The 20,836-nt window shown below is 41.9% G+C and overlaps 1 protein-coding gene and 1 pseudogene across 2 annotated transcripts in view; one reads left to right on the plus strand and one right to left on the minus strand.

The window, feature by feature from the left end:
- The window catches only part of LOC311528099 (fibrinogen-like protein 1-like protein), a 50,423-nt pseudogene extending 43,793 nt beyond the window's left edge, over positions 1–6,630 (minus strand). Inside the window, exons 1-2 of the transcript in view lie at positions 6,383–6,630; positions 4,543–4,684 (exon numbers count right to left, since the gene is read on the minus strand). The product of the transcript in view is annotated as a fibrinogen-like protein 1-like protein (transcript). The remainder of the gene's footprint in view (positions 1–4,542; positions 4,685–6,382) is intronic.
- PTPN4 (protein tyrosine phosphatase non-receptor type 4) overlaps positions 1–20,836 on the plus strand; it is a 226,146-nt gene that overhangs the window by 14,565 nt on the left and 190,745 nt on the right. The window lies entirely within an intron of this gene.

A 20,836-nucleotide genomic window follows, 5' to 3' on the forward strand; every position in this document is an offset into this window, starting at 1 on the left:
TAGCTTTGTGCTGCCTCCTATGGCATGGGGCCCCAGGCAGTCGTCCTGCTTGTTACCCCTTAATGCCAGCCCTGGCTTTTATATGCAGAAAACCAGTTGGCCGTAGAGTTTTTATAGCATGCTAGAGGTGTGAGGGCTCAGAAAGAAAAAGGTTGAGAACACCTGATATCATTCACCTTTTGAACTTGCCACACTGAACCAGGAAAGTGTAATCTGATTGTTAGACTACTGCACTCTACTTGGGGCTTCTCTTGGAAAGCACCCACCTTCCATTAGTGCAGTATGCAGGAGTTTCTCTCAAATCGGTGAGCTGCTGTGTGATTGACACCAGTTGTCTGTACTGATTACCTATATGCTTCAGAGAGCAATTCAGGGTGTTGATGAGCCTATAAGGTTCTAATTGGTGTGGGACCTAGCTATGTGTGAGATCAACTGTTGCCCAAATCATCCGTTTTGGACGTTAAAATTTTAGGTTTTTGTATTGGCACTTTAACAAGGTACTGCTCCTGTAAACTCAAATGCTGTCTCAACACAGCTTTGAGAACGGCATAACCCCTGAAGGCTGAGTTTTGCATGGATAGTCTCCAGATGGAGCACAAGAAGGAAAAGGATATGTGACTGAGGAAAATGTTGTTAGTTGTTGGGGATTTAAAGCAGAATTATTGGTTCAGTCTAGGAGAAATGGGACTGGGAAAGACCTGGAATGAGGTTCTCCACAGAAATTGGCAGAAGGATAGTTGCCTGGGGAGCAGCGTAGCAGCCAAGGATCCAAAGTTGGAGACTGGCGGAGCTCCCTGTGCCAAAGTAGCCTGGAGCATGAGCCCAGAAGCAAGATTAGTGAGAATCTCTGATAAAAGGATGATTATAAATTCCAGTCAAAAGGCCAGAAAAGACCTGGGAAGCCCAGATCCAAGGGTGAAGGGGGAATTGTTTTTGTTTAATCATACCAATAAACTAGACCCCATAAGGAGAGAGACTAGTTGAGACAGTTATGTGGCACAAACTCTGGCATGATGGGACATGACAACTGTTATAGGCAACCGTCACCATAGTATCTGAGTACTTGTTGGGTCACTTACTCTTGTGTTCTTGAATTAGATTTCCTGGGGCCGACAAAAGGGATTTTTCAGTATGTGGCTCATGATCTTGGGGATGTTGCCTCCTGTGGTCCACCAGACACAGAAGTTGGTCAGTTTTAGGGCATGGTATAAGACATTAATTTGGCCATGCTTTTGATAGTTATGGATAACAATAATAGATAGGGCAGGTGTTCGAGTAATTCTTAATATGTAAGAGTATCTGTTGTTGGGCCTTTAAGTTTGAAGATTTATTTTGATTGTCATTTTATAAACAATTGTTTTTAATAAAGTAAGCTGTGGAGAATCTGAGCTCATGTGTGAGCGTTTTCCCCAAATGACAGTTTTTGGAATAGTGGATATTTTTTTCCCTATTCCTTGGCACCAAGGAAGACTGAATAGAGAGTACTAACCGTGCCAAGAGTCAGAAAATAAGGAAGTTACAGTTCAACACAATCTTTTCCTTCAATCACTAACCATCTGTTCTTACTTCCATGTCATCATAATTAGAAATATACCATAAAATCAAACACACAGTACACCAAAGTTATAAGAAAATTGAAAAATAAATAAATCTTTTTCTCTTGTACCCATCACCATCATATTTAGGCTCTAAATGTGCATGAATTCCATGGACCTCAAGAGTATGGGAATGAGATGATTAATTTAATGACTTCATCTTTCCATGGAACTGAGTTCCCTCAACAAAGCCATTGAAGTAGAAGGCATCTCATCCTGTTTTGATGCCATTTATTGTTTCTTTGTCTGTGACAAACTTGACACCAAGGCAACTACTAAGAAGTCATGAATTGAAGATTCAGCCTCTGCTAATGGCATAGTGGGAGGCCAAAGCACCTTTCACTAAGAAGATCTCAGATCACCTCATCCTTTCTGGTGCTAGGCTCCTCATTTACACCTGTAGTGCTCTATCCTTTTTCCCACCAGTGTTGAACATGAGGTGAAATTTTTAGATGCCTCAGGTTGCAGTGGCAACAGTATGTTAATGTTTGACTGTAATGCAGATGGTACCATAATTTAGCTGTCTGATGCCTGAATAAATTTAAGTACCTGGATAAAATGCAGCTGGCTCAAGTTCAATCTGTATAAGACAGAATTCATGATAGGATAAAGGAAGCACTTCGAGAAACTGGCAGAAGCTCTGACTTCATCTTCCTTTGAAAGCTGCTGTTCTCTGGTTTTTAAGTAAATATGCAGTTTCTAAATTTTCTGGACGCATTACTGTCCCTAGACACCAGAATAGCAGCAATGATCAGAAAGTTACTATTTAGAATAGTGCCCTTTTCTGCTTGATGTACACTCAGACACAGTGATCTGTGTCTTTGTCCTTCATCCCAGTTGGGCTATGTTCTACTTATAACTCTTTGTTAAATTATCTGGTTTCTGTGTAGCTTTAACATGTACTAGTCCGGTAATGCATGCTACTGAGTGCGCCTTATGCTGGTACGTTGTACACTGTCTTCCCATCCACTTCTAGATCTGTTTAAAAAATTTTGTGCTGATTTTTCAAGGCCTTGAATGGGCTGAAACTTAGTTATCTCAAAAACTATCCAATTTCTTGTAACCTGCCTAAAGAGCTGAGATCAGCAGAGTTGCTGTTGCTGAGGTAGCCCAGCTTGAGGTGAAGGCTCTGTACGCTGAGTTGGGAAGCCAGATAGTCTGTGATGATGGGGCCATAGAAATAAATAGCCGTAGCTCTCTACTGTCCCACTCCCTATCTTCAAAGGTCAAAATGAGCCTTTCTGTATTTGAGTTTTATGTAGCACCCTATAATTTTGCAATAAGGCAGAATTGCTAGTGATTTTCCACTGAAGGTAAAAAAAAAAAAAATCTTAGAAAGTGAAATTAATGAAGTGATGAACGCAGTCCTATTGGATGACATGTTTTTCTTAATTGTGTTTGTGGAGCCTAAATAGAATGTTTGTGGATGTGTTCTAAAGTTTTAAGTAAATGCAAAAATAGCTGATTAACTCTACCGTATTAGCCTTTGATTTTATAGTATATTTCTATTTAGATGTAGGAGCAAGAAAAGATGGTTAATGGCTGCAGGCAAGAATTTGTATTTAGCTTATTTTCAGTTTTGTCTTAATATTAGGGTTGTTTATTAATTGCAATTAACTCATGTGATTAACTCAAAAAAAAGTAATTTTTAAATCAAGATTAGTCACGATTAATCGCAGTTTTAATTGTACTGTTAAACAATAGAATGGCAATTGAAATTTATTAAATATTTTTGAATATTTTTCTACATTTTCAAATACATTGATTTCAATTACAAAACACAATAGCGTTCTGTGCTCACTTTGTTTTTATTACAAATATTTGCACTGTAAAAATGATAAACAAGAAATAGTATTTTTCAGTTCACCTCATACAAGTACTGTAGTGCAGTCTCTTTATCGTGAATGCAACTTACAAATGTAGACTTTTTTGTTACATAACTGCACTCAAAAACAAAACAATGTAAAAGTTTAGAGCCTACAAGTTCACTCAGTCTTGCGACGCTGGCTACAACAGTGCCATGTGAACACCTATTCTCGCTTTCAGATGACATTGTAAACAAGAAGCGGGCAGCATTATCTCCTGCAAATGTAAACAAACATGTTTGTCTGAGTGACTAACTGAACAAGAAGTAGGACTGAGTGGACTTTTAGTCTCTAAAGTTTTGCATTGTTTTATTTTTGAATGCAGTTTTCTTGTACATAATTCTACATTTTGTAAGTTCAGCTTTCATGATAAAGAGATTGTATTACAGTACTTGTATGAGGTGAATTGAAAAGTACTATTTTTTTTTGTAGCACAAATATTTGTAATCAAAAATAAATATAAAGTGAGCACTGTACACTTCATGTCCTGGGTTGTAATTGAAATCAATATATTTGAAAATGTAGAAAACATCCACAAATATTTAAATAATGGTATTCTATTGTTTAACAGTGCGATTAATAGCGCGAGTAATTTTTTTATTGTGCTATTAATCACAGTTAATTTTTTTAGTCACTTAACAGCCCTACACTAGCAAGTTTTTGTATGGAATTTAGTGTACAACTTAATATACCGTAGGCTTGCAGAGAGAATAAAACATATTCTTCGAGTGCTTGCTCAAGTCCATTCCATTGTATGTGTGTCTGCTCACCACATGCACTGGTGCTAGAAGTTTTTACTTCAGTGGTATCCCTAAGGGTCTGGCTGTGATGCCCTCTGGAGTGGTATGCCTATGCTGCAGTATGAAGGACACTGCCGGCTTCCCCCACCCTCAGTTCCTTCTTACCGCCAGTGATGGCGCTGGAATGTCTCCTTGCTTCAGCAAGCGCATACTTACCCTGTGGTTTTCTCTTAGTCTTGTAAATAGTTAAATAAATAGTTCTTTTGTTTCTTAACAGTTAGTGTGTTAGTGTTGTAGATTAGATTAGATAGTCCCCTTCTGGGATTTAGCCCAGGGACAGACCACCGAGATTGGACTCTGCACCAAGTATGGCAGCATCAGTGCAAAGTGCACCTCTGGCACTGGCCTCCTGGCGCTGATCCCAGTTCCCGGCATTGGTGAAGAAGCCAAGGAAGCATCCGGGGAGAGGGCGTTCCCCGAACTCCTGTGAGGCAAAGGGAAAGTCTGGGGAGGAGCATAGACCTTTGCGGGACAGTAAGGCTACGTCTGCTCTTGCAGATGTAGAGTGCCGGGCGTTAAACTGGCCCTGGGAAACAGCAGCAGAGGAAGTCCTTGTGACTGTGGAGCATGTCCACATTAGCAGCTCTTGCAACACCACAGAGAGCAGTGCATTGTGTGCAAGTGGCTGCAGCGTGCTTTGGAAAGGGTTTGGAATGCCTAATGGGGAAGGCACAGCCTCACATGATGCAAGTTTCCCAGTCCCATTGTTCCATGGGCATTTTATGAGATTGCCAGCTGCTTTTCAACTGAGGGGGTAGGGAGTGTGACAGGGAGTGTGTTTGTGTATGTGGGGGAAGAGACGGTGTATTTTGGGGGGCAGAGTGTCAGCATGCTATCTTGTAAGTTCAGAGGAACCCCGACATCAGCCCCCGCTCCCCCCCCACAAATGGTTTGCTTTGTGTTCCAGAGCAGATAAGCACGCATGCTGTCAGAAACGGAGCTTTGAAAGGGGATATCTGCATGCCTGCAGCTGAGTTCAAAACAATGACCAGAGTGGCCACTTGACTTCAGGTGATTATGGGATGTTTCCGGAGGCCAGTCACAGCGCAGTAATGCAGCACATTGTCCACCCTGACACCCCAGTGCTCCAGCCGGGGCACAGAAAGCTCTATGCTTCTTGTGGAGGTGGATTACCAGGGGTGCTCCAGCCACGGGGTCCGGGTGCTCAGTGCCTTGCCAGTGTGGACACCTCAGGAGTTTAGGCGCCTGAGGCCGATTTAATGCGCTCTAACTTGCAAGTGTAGACAAGGCCTCAGTCTCCAGAGCCCAGCCAGGCACCTGCATCACCGGCTAGCCAACCAGCCTTCCTAGGTACCCACCGCCCACCCCGGGTAGTGACAGAGGTCCCCAGCACCTGGAAGTCCAGTCTATGCCGGAGGCCTTCCAGGGTACACAAAAAGGGCAAAGGCTGTAAGCTCCATCAGGGCCAATAGTCGGATTCTCTCTCTGTCGGGCTCTTCCCATTACCCTCAGGGTAACAAGCGGGCATTTTGAGGGTGCACCCAAGGGCAACGTCCCAGTCTACAGACAGGATCGTACCCTCCCTCTGTTTTCCAACCGCCTTTCTCCCTTCCGCCCTACTTGGACTGCAATAACAACGGACGGCTGAGTCTTCAGCACTGTGTACACCCTACAGTTTATTTCTACCCTTCTCCGCATCCCTCTTCAGGGATCCTTATCAGGAGCAGCTTCTTGCCCAAGAGGTGCAAGCTCTCTTGGGAGTTGGGGCCATAGAGGAAGTCCCTGTACATCAGAAAGGGAAAGGGTTTTATTCCCGATATTATCTCATACCAAAGGCCAAGGGCAGTCTATGTCCTATTTTGGATCGGCGAGACCTCAACAAGTATCTCAAGAAGTTGAATTTTTGCGTGGTCTCCCTGGCTTCCATCATTCCTTCCCTTGATCTGGGAAACTGATGCGCTGCCTTTGATTTGAAGACCGCTACTTTCATATATAAATATTTCACGGACACAGATGTTTTCTGTGTTTCACGATGGGGACTGCCCACTTCCAGTTTGCAGTGCTCCCTTTCGGCATAGCAACAACGCCAAGGGTGTTCACCAAGTGCTTGTCAGTGGGGGTGGCTTACCTCGGACGTTGGGGTATCCAGATTTACCCGTACCTCGATAACTGGCTCATCAAGGGCTGCTCCAGAACACAGGTCCAGCACAGCGTCACCGTGCTACAAGCCATGTGCCATGATCTGGGCCTGTTGATAAACGAATAGAAATCAGTGTTAAACTCTATCCTTTGGACTAGAATTATCGAAGCGATACTTGACTCTACCCGAGCCAGGGCATTTCTGCCGCAGGACACATTCCGGACAACGTCAGATCTCATTGCCAGCATCTCCACAAACCCATTCACCATGGCCTAGGTCTGCCTCAGGCTATTGGGTCACAGGGCGGTGTGCACTTATGTCGTCCGCCATGCAAGGCTCAGACTGCGGCCCCTTTAATTGTGGCTAGCGACAGTCTATTCCCCATTCAGGGATCACCTGGACAAGGTCATCACGATCCTGCTGAAAGTGCTTATCTCTCTGCAGTGGTGGGCTGACCCAAAGTGGGTGCTGGAAGGAGTACCGTTGGAGAGTCCACGACCCAAGGTCTCCCTGATATCTGATGCCTCAGACCTTGGTTGGGGAGCACATCTCGGTATGCTGTGGACTCGGGACATGGTCTCCAAAGGAACTTGCACTGCATAAAAATGTCAGAGAGCTCAGGGCTATCCACCTGGCATGCGCGGTCTTCCTTCCACAGTTCTCCCGTTGAGTAGTACAGGTGTTGACTGACAGTACAGCCTCAATATTCTGTGTCAACAGGCAAGGGGGAGCACGCTCATCTGCTTTCTTTTGGGAAGCTCTCCGCCTGTGGGACTTTTGCATCCAGCACAAGATCCACCTGGAAGCTTCGGATCTCCTCAGCATCTGAAACACACTAGTGGATCGCCTCAGCAGGTCCTTTATCTCTCACCACGAGTGGTCGCTCCACTCTTGAGGTTGTCTGGACACTCTTCCAAAAGTGGGGAGTTCCCCGAGTGGACCTGTTCACCACCACACAGAACAGGAAGTGTCATCACTTCTGCTCCCTCCAAGGCCTTGGCAGGGGTGTCCTTTCAGAAGCCTTTCTCCAGTCATGGGTGGGAGATCTGATATATGTATTCCTGCTGATTCTGCTTATCAGCAGGGTTCTGTCAAAAATCAAGAGGGACGAGGTGTGAGTCGTCATGATCGCCCTGGCATAGCCTCACCAACACTGGTTCATGGATCTGGCCAGGGCTACTCCATGGCCACTACCCAGATGCCCAGACCTACTCTTGCAGGACCACAGTCGGCTCCTGCACCCGAATCTTCTGTCCCTTCACCTCAGAGTTTGACTGCTATGTGGCTGAACCAGGAAGAACAGGCCTGCTCTTGTGAGGTACAGCAGGTTCTTTTGGAAAGCAGAATGCCAGGTAAGTCGCTCTGGTGGAGGGCTAAGTGGAAATGTTTTTCCTGCTGGACATCAGACCATAGCATCTCACCGACCAAGCAATCTCTGAAGTCCATCCTGGATTGCCTGTTCCACCTAGAGCATGAAGGTCTTGCTCTTTCTTCAGTCTAGGTGCACCTGGCAGCCATATCGGCTTTCCACCCGCACGTCCAGGGCAAATCGGTGTTCTCACATGAGATGTCAATCAGGTTCCTAAAAGGCCTTGAGAGGCTCTTCCTGCTGGTCTGGGACCCGGTTCCCCAATGGTACCTCAGCCTGGTCCTCTTGAGGCTCACAGACCCACCCTTTGAGCCTATGGCTTCTTGTTCCCTCTCCCATCTGTCGAGGAGCATTGCTTTTCTTGTAGCCTCAGCTAGGCGTGTATCTGAGATTAAAGCCCTCACTTGGGAGCCTCCGTATATGGTATTCTACAAGGGCAAGGTCCAGCTGTGATCTCATCCAGCTTTCCTGCCCAAGGTGGTGTCCCCTTTTCATGTCCACCAGGACATCTTCCTCCCGGTGTTCTGTTTGAAGCTGCACTCAACCAATGAGGAGAGGCGGCTACACACTTTGGATGTTTGATGCACCCTGGCATTCTGCCTGGAGCATACCAAGCCCTTCCTCAGGTCGACTCAGCTCTTTATCGTGACAGCAGACAGGATGTAGGGCCTTCTGGTGTCCTTTCAGAGGATCTCAAATTGGATCACCTCCTGCATCCGTACCTGTTATGAGATGGCACAGGCCAATCTGCTGTCCATAGTGAAGGCCCACTTGACCAAAGCTCAAGTTTCCTCGGTGGCCTTCCTGGCACATGTCCCTATCCAGGGCATCTGCAGGACTGCAATGTGGTTTTCAATACACACGTTCACGGCGCATGATGCCATCAACCAGTAAGCCAGAGATGACACTGGATTTGGCAGAGCTGTGTTGTCATCGACACATACATGAACTCCTACCCGCCTCCGATGGCACTGCTTGGGAGTCGCCTACTGTGGAATGGACATGAGCAAGCACTCGAAGAAAAGACAGCTACCTTTTTCATAACTTGTGTTCTCTGAGATGTGTTGATCATGTCCATTCCATGACCTGCACTCCTTCCCCACTGTTGGAGTTTCCGGCAAGAAGGAACTGAGGGTGGAGGGCAGCTGGCTGCATCCCTTATACTGTGGCATATGTGCGCCGTTCCAGAGTGTACAGAGCTGGTCCTCTGTGGATACCGCTGAGGGAAAAATGTCCAGCACTGGTGCATGTGGCGAGTACGCATGCCTACAATGGAATAGACATGAGCATTACATATCGAAGAACACCAGTTATGAAAAAAGGTAAAGTTTTTCGGAATATAGAGTATAAACAGGTAGTTTTCAAATAGAACTGTCAAACATTTTGTGGTAGTGATGTAACTCAAACCAGTATGCAAAATCATAATGCAAGAAAATCAATTGTTTCTAGTAAACAATTAACTATTCTTACTTATAAATAAATTAGTGTTCCTACATTGTTTTTCTGAAAACTAGTCACCAAAATTTCTCTCATTGCTTGAGTTTAGGAAATAAACTTTAAAGCTTAGATGAGAAATGTAGTTTCCACAGTCTGTACAGGAGGTAAAGATAATTCTATTGTTAAATTTTACCTTGAAGTCTGCATGAGTTTTCAGAAGCATTTAGCATTGGCCTAACTGTCATTGAAGTCATAGGCAGTTTTACTGTTGAATCAAGTGGGAACAGAATTAGCCCAGTTCTGAGCGCGTTTGAAAATCCCACCCTAGAATCTGTAGTGCTCTTCCCATGTATGACTTGACCTAAAACTGTTATCTGCAAATTATGCATCAACATATTCACTTTAAGATCGCCGTTCTTTATAATTCTGCAGAACAGAGTATACCGCTTTAATTTTGTGGAACACAGCAACAGTCTCACTACCATACTTTTTTTTTCTGAATGTGCAGTAATCAGGTTAACATACTGACAATTCACTGTCAAATACTGCTCTCAAAATAGATGTGGAACGCGGTTGATTTTATGCATGCCAACAAACTAAAGAAACAAGACGGCACCTTCTGTTGTATTCCACAGAACTGCAGTGCTGTAGAAATCTTAAACTGCTCTGAATGAAATGAATATTAAAGTCTATGAAATGGAAATTGCCTTTGCAAATACTGTACTAGTTGCAACCATTTTCCATAATAACCATTAAAATGAATAAGCTGATCTGCAAATTGCAAGAAAAAATATTGTAATGGGTCTGGTGAAAGTTCTTAATCTATTGTAGTGGTAGAATAACTGCATCTTTTGTGAAGTAATACTGTAACTGTCAGCACTGTAAATGTCTATTGTTTGTCTAAATGGTAGCAAAGTTGCAGGTTTTAATGGGGAGACAGTTTCTTTTTCACTGTAATCTCTTGCAAGTACAATTTTCAGTCAGTTTTATGGAGCACTTTCATACCTGTAAGTCTTCCTATAATATGAAGATTGTACTTGGGTTTCCAGCACCCCGAAGTGCATTATTTATATCTTCTTTGTAATTTTCAAAATCCATGAATTTTGTGAAAAGCCTCTCAGAGAAGTTGCATGTTTTTAATAAGCTACATCTATTTTCTACCTCCAATTATAAAAAAGATTGTATGTAATTATAGGTTGGGGGAAAAAGCCGTGCTTATGCTGGTAACTAACAGTGGATATTTTAATTGCTTGCTTCAGTTCCATTAAATAACTTACAACTGTCTTGAGAGTTTCTAATCTTTTATTTAATTAATCTTTAGAATGAAATTCTCCTTTAGGAATTTGCTGTTATGGAGTGCATACATATTGTTAGATGTTAATTTTAGCATTGCTGGCTCTTCTGTCCATCTTTTTTTCTGTCTCTCTCTTCCTCTCCCACTCCTTCCTCCTCCCCTCCCCCCCGTGCAACAGAGAAATTCTGTTTTAAGCATAATTATACATACCAGTAGTGGTTGTCCATTTATGTGGTTTGTCTTGTCTCTTTTCCTTGGGAGGTGTGTGTTTGTTGAAGGGAGGGAAGTTGGTTTTGATGGTGGTTTGGCTGATTTTGGAATTTGTCTAGGATTGTGTAATTATTCACAAAAAGAAAAGGAGGACTTGTGGCACCTTAGAGACTAACCAATTTATTAGAGCATAAGCTTTCGTGAGCTACAGCTCACTTCCTCAGATGCATATCGTGGAAACTGCAGCAGGCTTTATATATACACAGAGAATATGAAACAATACCTATTCCCACCCCACTGTCCTGCTGGTAATAGCTTATCTAAAGTGATTTCCAGCACAAATCCAGGTTTTCTCACCCTCCACCCCCCCACACAAATTCACTCTCCTGCTGGTGATAGCCCATCCAAAGTGACAACTCTTTACACAATGTGCATGACAATCAAGCTGGGCTATTTCCTGCACAAATCCAGGTTCTCACATCCCCCCCACCCCCATACACACACAAACTCACTCTCCTGCTGGTTACTCTGAAACCTGTAATTATTCAATTATTTAAATATTTTAAAATATATTTTGTGTTTTGTTTGGTGTTTTTCTTCAAAAAATTGAGAGAATATATTCTTTTTGAAAAGTCATTTGTATTGGTAGGACATGAAATTAGGATTTCAATTTTTAAAAACACATTTGGTCTCAAATTCTAGAATTGGATTTGGAAAAGTATTTGTATATTTCTTGTGTTCTGATAGAAACTTCCTTTGGACAGCCTTTTTATTGGATTCTGATTTTTTTTCTAAGTTTTAACCTCAAAAATACAACTTTAACAATTTTTAAAGGAAAATAATTCCTCAGGAGTTTTGAAAATGTCATCGTTTTGAAAGGAAACTGTTTCCCCTGCTTCACAATTTATAATAGAATGTTTTACTACTTTATTATGCAAAGTATAAATATTAGTAACTCAAATCAGGGCTCTTCACTCTGTAATTTTCATTGAGAATGGCCACAATGAGTTGCGGAGGGCTGTCCCAGTGGGTTAGTGTAATGGCCTTTCACTTATGGGGGTTTGTGCTGAAATCAGGCTGAGATCATAAGCAAAGTGAATTATTCTAATTATATTTCAGTTTCACTCCAAGAATACTGTTAGTAAGTATTGTGTTAAGACACAGCGATAGGCTGACCAGCAGGAATGTGTGGAGCTGACTGTCAGGGTGGCACAGCATGGTAATTTATCCAACCCCAGTATTGCCACAACCTGGACTTTCCAGCTCTGCTTTATAGTATGCATGTTGTTTACAGTAATAATAGTATTGGTTCCTGCACATCATGCCTCTTTAAAATCTTAGGAAACAATATGAGAAGAAATTTTGGATTTCCATAGGAATGCCTTTTGTAATACATTGTAATGAAAAATATATTTTAATGCCCTTTGTAAAAAATAGCAGGAGCATAGACATTTCTAAAGTTTCTTCTCTATAGATCAACTTGATGGTTTCTAAACTTTTCCTCAGTTTTCTGGTAGGGGAATTATATACTAGTTGTAGCTTAAATTCTTGATCCTGGATCAAATTTCTGAGAGCAAAAATGTAAATAGGTTGTGATCATATAGAATTTAAGACTTTAGTAAGGTTTGGAATGCTTTTGTTTTATTTTGTGTGTTCAGAGCTAAACACTAATTTATTCCACTGTTTCTTTTATGAGCTCTCTTCCTTGTGATGGTTTGTCTGGTATGAGATCACTTGGTAACAAGCAATGCAGTGTTTAAAATTAAAACAATATTAATTTACTTATACATTGGATTATGTTAAAGATTGGCCTGAACCAAAACATCTGATGTGAACTCTCTGGAACCTTGGGAAAGCTTGGGTTTGTACTTGCTTAGGAGCCATATATAATATTTAGAAGCTTTAATACACCAAAGTATCAACATATATAATTAAAAATTTGAGCAGGTAAGAAGGATAAGAAAAATATTATGTAAAATTTTCAGGAGTTACCTAAATGATTTAGGACCTTAAGCTTCATTTTCAAAAGTGACTCAAGTGCTTGGAAGCTTAAGTGTGATTGAAAATTGGTGGTATTTAAACTTCTAAGTGCCTATACCATTTTTGAAAATGGAACTTTAGCTCCTAAGTTATTTAAGGTTTCAGAGTAACAGCCGTGTTAGTCTGTATTCGCAAAAAGAAAAGGAATACTTGTGGCACCTTAGAGACTAACCAATTTATTTGAGCATAAGCTTTCGTGAGCTACAGTTCACTTCATCGGATGCATACTGTGGAAAGTGTAGAAGATCTTTTTATATACACACAAAGCATGAAAAAATACTTCCTCCCACCCCACTCTTCTGCTGGTAATAGCTTATGTAAAGTGATCACTCTCCTTACAATGTGTATGATAATCAAGTTGGGCCATTTCCAGCAAGTTGGGCCATGTCTCCAGCATGCTCCAATATAAAGGCATGGCTAGAGTGACATACTACATCTCTTTGCCCGATGTTATTCTACACATATCTTTCTGAATATGACTGATTGAGGCTCTTCTCTAGGTAGCGTGTTAGGAATGGTAGGGTCTCTATGGTTCGAGTTCTAGAAGACCCTATCATGCTGCTCAGAGGAGGCTAATGGATGCTAACTATAGATACATTGACTAGAATGCCACTTCCCCAGATCTGCAGGTCTTCCCAACTGGAGAATGAAGCAGCTACCGCAGGGAGTACCCAAAATTGAATGTCCTGGACAAATCTGGAGACTTAATTCTCGGGTGTGCCCTGCATTGCAAAAAAGTATGTTTATAACTTGAGTTACCTAACATGGATTAAAATAGCAGTCAAGATATGGTAACTCTGATTTTTAGCTTGGTTAGTGGCTCCAGTTCAAGCCTATTGAGCAGCCTGGGGTTGAATTCAAGATGCTAACCCAAGTTAAAAGCCAAGTTGCCATGCATGTCTTCACTGCTATTCTAACCTGAGTTAGCCAACCGAGTAAAGAACACATCTCTTTTTTTTTTCCCCCAGTGTAGACATATCTTGTCTGTTGGCATGGGAGGGCCAGTGAGCTGGATTGGATGGAAGGATGGCAAAAAACCCTGCCAATTCTAGTATTCTCAGCATCTACTATCCAGTCCTAGAGCTGCTCTTCGTAACCCCTCCTTGAACAGCTCTAGCTCCAGGGCAGGGGTAAGTGGTGCATCAAGGAGCTTTATAGTTGGCTCCACAATGCTGTCCAAGAGCTGAGTTCTATGTGGTATTGGGGAAGAAGCTCCTCCACTAGGAGCTCCACTCCAAAACCTTCAGTTCCCCAATCTCCTTCATTCAGCAGAGGGTATAAGAAAGAGAGTCTGATCTTTCAAATGTAAAGATGAGAAAAATTAGTTTCAGTACATGAGAGATCACTGAAGTTCACAAATAGACATTTGGAATTTAAGAAAATGTAGTTGTGAATCAAAATTTTGGACTTCACCAATATTCTAGGTAATTTGAAAACAGACACAGAAAACTAAGAAGCTGAAGCGAAAGTCTATACCAAACAGGCTACATGTAGGAGAAGCATGCTTTGTGCCAGATATAATGGAAAAGTTGATATGAAAGTGTGCATTCTTGTGTAAAGAGTGGTTCTGCTAAGGTCATTCCCATTGGATTTTACCTTCCTTTCCTGAACTCCATAGCTTTTGTGATTGCTGTGTGTTGAACAGCGGTTGCATTTCATACCAGATGTTTGCCTTTCAGTAGTGGTTCACAAAACATATGAAAAGTCTTCTGGAATCCTTATGGATGAATGATGCTAAGTAAATTAGATTTTCATTAATTTACAAATGAGTTGCATAAGCTACCTTCTTATCTTCTAAAACTGTTAACTTTTGTTTATGAGCTGCTGTTCCTGGACCATTTGTGCCATGATTTCTGCTCTTTCCTTCTTCTTTGTATTGGTCAGTTTACACACTATGGGCAGAAAATCATACATCAAAACAAATGGCACAACACACCATCTGTGTTTAAAAAAAAAAGAGAGAGAGGAAAAAAAAAGCAAAAACCAGTTTTTTTCACAATGGCTTACGGCTATAGCCTTTTTTGTATACAAGATGCAACCTTTTTAAAAACAACTGTATAATTTTCTGTAATTTTATATATGCTAGAGTATTACGGAAAGTTCTTGGATATTATTGTATTAAATATGAAAATAACACAATTGGCTCAATATTGATGTTTTACACTAGTCTACGCTACACAGTTATTTCAGTATTACTACGTTGCTCAGGAGTATGAATAATCCATACCCCCGGGCGACGCAATTATACCAACCTAAGTGCCAGTGTAGACAGTGCTATGTAGACAGAAGAGCTTCTCCCGCTGACAAAGCGACCGCATCTTGTGGAGGTGAATTAACTAAGACGACAGGAGAAGCTCTCTCCCATTGGCTTAGATCATATTCCAGCGCTACTGCAATATAAATGTTAAATTACAATTCTTAAACAGCTAGTTTGTATTCCTTATAATTTACTTTAGTAATTGCTACAGCTTTCCGCATGTCCCAGATCCATTCTTTCCCCTTTTAATTAAGCCCATCAGCTCTTGCAGTCTGTTGAATGAATACTGTTGTTTTTTATGTTCAACGAGCAGTAATTTTTCAAAAGGAGTATAGTTCTAGGGTACACTAAGGAATGTCAGATTCCTTGCATTATTGTACTGTAAAGGGTTTTTGGAGTAAAAATCCCCTTATTTTTTGATCTGTTTGTTACAAAGTTTTGGTAATATGGTGGTATAGTTTTATGTAAATGTGTGGCAGTCTCGCAAGTTTTTATTTAACTGTGTTGTGTTGCAGCTGCCACGTGTCGTCTTTTATTTAAAGGAGCATTACAGTATATTATAAATTGTATAATCTCCAATAACTTGTTGTTTTGATTTGTGTGTAAACTATAGTGCATTTGTAAAATAAATGTGTTGTTTTTTCGTGTTGGCTGGCTGCTACAGAAACATACCCTTTCAACCTTAACTCTTCCTCAATGAAGTTTTAGAATTTATACCAGAAGTATAAATTGAGTTGGTAGATAAGTTGCTAAAGTGAAGTCCTGTTCTGAGGATATGTTTACACAGCAAAGAAAAACCCGCAGCTGGCCTGTGGGCTTGTTTCATTGCTGTGTTCCAGAGCTTGGAAGTCTACACAGCAATGAAACAGCTCTGCAGTCTGAGCCCTACAAGTCCAAATCGGCTGGTACAGGCCTATCCTTACCCTTCAGCATATCTACCACTCCTCCCAGTTGCGTGTCATCTGCAAACTTGCTGAGGAAGCAGTCCACGCATTCCTCCAGATCATTAATGAAGATATTGAACAAAAACAACCCCAGGACCGACCCTTGGGGCACTCCGCTTGATACCGGCTGCCAACCACACATGGAGCCATTGATCACTAACCGTTGAGCCCAACGACCTAGCCAGCTTTCTGTCCACCTTATAGTCCATACATCCAGCCCATACTTCTTTAACTTGCTGTCAAGAATACTGTGGGAGAGCGTATCAAAAGCTTTGCTAAAGTCAAGGAATAACACGTCCACTGCTTTCCCCTCACCCACAGAGCCAGTTATCTCATCATAAAAGGCAATTTAGATTAATCAGGCATGACTTGCCCTTGGTGAATCCATGCTGACTGTTCCTGATCACTTTCCTCTCCTCTAAGTGCTTCAGAATTTATTCCTTGAGGACCTGCTCCATAATTTTTCCAGGGACTGAGGTGAGGCTTACTGGCCTGTAGTTCCCCGGATTGTCCTCCTTCCCCTTTTTAAAGATGGGCACTACATTAGCCTTTTTCCAGTTGTCCGGGACCTCCCTCGATCGCCATAAATTTTCAAAGATAATGGCCAATGGCTCTGCAATCACATGCACCAACTCCTTTAGCACCCTCAGATGCAGCGCATCCGGCCCCATGGACTTGTGCTCGTCCAGCTTTTCTAAATAGTCCCGAACCACTTCTTTCTCCACAGAAGGCTGGTCACCTCCTCCCCATGCTGTGCTGCCCAATGCAGCAGTGTGGGAGCTGACCTTATTTGTGAAGACGGAGGCAAAAAAAGCATTGAGTACATTTAGCTTTTTCCATATCCTCTGTCACTAGGTTGCCTCCCTCATTCAGTAAGGGGCCCACACTTTCCTCGATTTTCTTCTTGTTGCTAACATACCTGAAGAAACCCTTCTTGTTACTCTTAACATCTCTTGCTAGCTGCAACTCCAAGTGTGATTTGGCCTTCCTGATTTCACTCCTGCATGCCTGAGCAATATTTTTATACTTCTCCCTGGTCATTTGTCCAATCTTCCATTTCTTATAAGCTTCTTTTTTGTGTTTAAGATCAGCAAGGATTTCACTGTTAAGCCAAGCTGGTCGCCTGCCATATTTACTATTCTTTCTACACATCGGGATGGTTTGTTCCTGTAACCTCAATAAGGATTCTTTAAAATACAGCCAGCTCTCCTGGTCAGTACAAACTAAAATTTCATTCAGACAATGACTTGTTTGTACTGTTCTAGATACTATACACAGAAAATTAAGTACAATATTTATATTCCAATTGATTTATTTTATAATTATATGGTAAAAATGAGAAAGTAAGCAATTTTTCAGTAATAGTGTGCTGAGACACTTTTTTGTATTTTTATGTCTGATTTTGTAAGCATGTAGTTTTTAAGTCAGGTGAAACTTTGGGGTACACAAGATAAATCAGACTCCTGAAAGGGATACAGTAGTCTGGAAAGGTTGAGAGCCACTGTCCCACATGATTTGTATGCTAAGCTTGTAAACAACCTACAGCTGGCTGGCAAAAATCTCTAGCATTGCAAAACAAGAGGCAAAGAGAAGGGGGATGGTATTGTAATACCATTTGTAAATAATTATCTGGGAGATTCCTGATAATAACTGAAAAAGTGAAGGAGAACTGGAAACAATACTTTGAGAGGTTAAATGAGGCTCAGTTGCCAACACATGATCCTAACGTCATGCTCTTGCACCGCATAACAGAGGAAGTTATGAGAAATGCAGTCCAGGAAATGCCCTACAATTCTACTCAAAAGTATTTTAAACAACAAAAACCTAAAATTTAAAGATTTTTTTTTACATTACTCCTGATTCAGCAAAGTGTTTAGTCCAATTTGGGCCTTAGTGATTTATAATTTTTTTTTTTAATTCTGTATTATATGTAGGGGCAAAGTGAACTGATTGTAGCAAAGGTTGAATAGTAGCCTTGTAAAGTTCTGTTTCCTCACCAGCCTAGGACACGTAGCTTCTTTTGTGTATATACGATAACATTATTTCATTATAACTATGATAGTGGGCAATAGCATGCAAGTAGATTTTGTGCCTGGCTGGCAAATTTTCATAAGATTTTTGCAAAGCTGCTTTGTATTGGGAGATAAAATATTTGGGATAAAAGTCTTTTGACTCAGTCTGACTGCTGTCTTTAGTGAAGTCATTAATAATGTTAGATGTTTAATATTAAACACTATTAAAAATTAACTGTTAAGAATGAACTGGCACTTCTCTATATAATTAAATAGGAAAACAGTTATATTCTTGTAGCACAGGGGTGGGCAAGCTTTTTGGCCCGAGGGCCACATCTGGGTATGGAAATTGTATGGCGGGCCATGAATGCTCATGAAATTGGGGGTTGGGGTGAGGGCTCTGGCTGGGGGAGCGGGCTCTGGGGTTGGGCCAGAAATGAGTTCAGGATGTGGTAGCGGTCTCCGGGCTGGGGCGGGGGTGGTGAGGGCTCTGGAATGGAGCTGGAGATGAGGGGTTGGGGGTGCAGGAGGGGGTTGAGGGCTGGGGCAGGGGGTTGGGGCGTGGGAGGGGGGCAGGGGTGCAGGCTCCGGGTGGCGCTTACCTCAAGCAACTCCCGGAAACAGCAGCATGTCCTCCCCAGCTTTCCTCTGCTCCTATGTGGAGGCGCAGCCAGGTGGCTCTGCGCACTGCCCCATCCGCAGGTACCACCCCTGCATCTCCCTTTGACTGGTTCCTGGCCAATGGGAGCTGCAGGGGCAGTGTGCAGAGCCCCCCTGGCTTCCCCTATGCGTAGGAGCTGGAGGGGGGACATGCCTCTGCTTCCAAGAGCCATGCAGATCCATGGCACGCACAGAGCGGGGCAAGCCCCTGGCTTCCGCTCCCTGGTGGGAGCTCCAGGGCCAGATTAAAACATCTGAAGGGCCAGATGCGGCCCCTGGGCCGTAATTTGCCCACCTCTGTTGTAGCATTTGGACCCAAGGGTACGTTTTGAGGTCTGACTCTCTTCCTGGCCATTTGATCAGTGTGGTAGTGGTTGTAGTAACACTAAAGTTTGGCCCATGGAATATTTACTCAGTATATTTAGACAAGTTTGCAATAATTGGCTGGAAGTTTAAACTTCTAATTAGTCAATACACTATTTCAAAAAAGGCTGTAAGATACATTTCTATTTTTGACAAATGTTTGATTTGCTACTTCTGACTTGAGCTTTAATTTGTGAATGATTTGTTGCCTTTATCAGAATTATTTATTTTTATTAATCCTTTTTGGGTTGTCAGTATTGAGTTCTGTGGACAATAGCTTATTATTTGTGAAGTGCGGTGCTAACTAAACTTATATATATTTCAAGAGTCAAAAGGACACAGTCAACTTGAAATCAATTCAGCTTAATAAAAATTAAATTTAAAAAGCAATTTTGGGTACTGCTCCTGAATTCCCCTTTCAATTGTTGAGTTTACAGTGACTTTCCTGCTTTTAGAAAGTTCTTTCTTTTTGACGTTTCTGTGTACAATATAAACAAAAATAGGGAAATGACTGACTTGTGGAGGGCAAATAGTGCAACTTCATATGCACAAGCTGCTTTCAGATGTACAAAATAAACTTAAAGAACTTTTGTTTTGTTACACTAATCCTAGTGTTACTCAGTAATCTTTGAGAGAGGTCTGTTTTTGTGTCTCTCAGCGCAGAACCCTTGGGTCCTTGATAAGACCCAGTTTTGAAGTCTGAATGATTAATTTCTCCCTGTCAATAAGGAGAGGGAGCTAGGCAACGAGACATAGTATATAAGTCAGTTGCTAGGTGAGCAGGTGTGGCTAATGGGAGTTTTGGGGACTGTAAACGTGAATCGTGTGCTTGCAAGTAAATGGACTTGGTGAGTTGTGTGTTTGGTCAGTCTGTCTGATTTTGTTACTTTGTGGCTGGGATTTTGGATCCCTGAACAGGCTGGGTAACAGGTCTGTTTTTTCATGCCTCTGTGTGGAGCATCTGGCTTAAGCCCTTAGATCTTTGTTCAGACACAGTGTCTGAAGTCTGAGTGATTGATTCCTCCCTGTCAGCAATAGGGTATAGCTAAGAATCAAGGTTTATTTAAAAAGAACAGGAGTACTTGTGGCACCTTAGAGACTAACAAATTTATTTGAGCATAAGCTTTCGTGGGCTACAGTCCACTTCATCAGATGCATAGAATGGAACATATAGCAAGAGGATATATATATATGTATATGTATGTGTGTACATACAGAGAATATGAAAAGGTGGAAGTTGCCAGACCAATTCTAAGAGGCTAAAAGAACAGGAGTACTTGTGGCACCTTAGAGACTAACAAATTTATTTGAGCATAAGCTTTCGTGAGCTACAGCTTTTTGCGAATACAGACTAACACGGCTGCTACTCTGAAACCTCTAAGTTTAATTAGTTAATTAAGATGAGCTATTATCAGCAGGAGAAAAAAACTTTTGTAGTGATAATCAAGATGGCCCATTTCAGACAGTTGACGAGGTGTGAGGATACTTAACATGGGGAAATAGATTCAATTTGTGTAATGACCCAGCCACTCCCAGTCTCTGTTCAAGCCTGAGTTAATGGTATCTAGTTTGCAAATCAATTCAAATTCAGCAGTTTTTCCTTGGAGTCTGTTTTTGAAGTTTTTCTGTTGCAAAGTTACCACCTTTAAGTCTGCTACTGAGTGACCAGAGAGGTTGAAGTGTTCTCCTACTGGTTTTTGAATGTTATGATTCCTGATGTCAGATTTGTGTCCGCTTATTATTTTGCGTAGAGACTGCCCGGTTTGGCCAATGTACATGGCAGAGGGGCATTGCTGGCACATGATGACATATTACATTGGTAGATGTGCAGATGAACGAGCCCCTGATGGCGTGGCTGATGTGATTAGGTCCTATGATGGTGTCACTTG

Source organism: Lepidochelys olivacea (genome assembly GCF_965140295.1).
Source record: "Lepidochelys olivacea isolate rLepOli2 genome assembly, chromosome: 11".
Taxonomy (NCBI): Eukaryota; Metazoa; Chordata; order Testudines; family Cheloniidae; genus Lepidochelys; species Lepidochelys olivacea.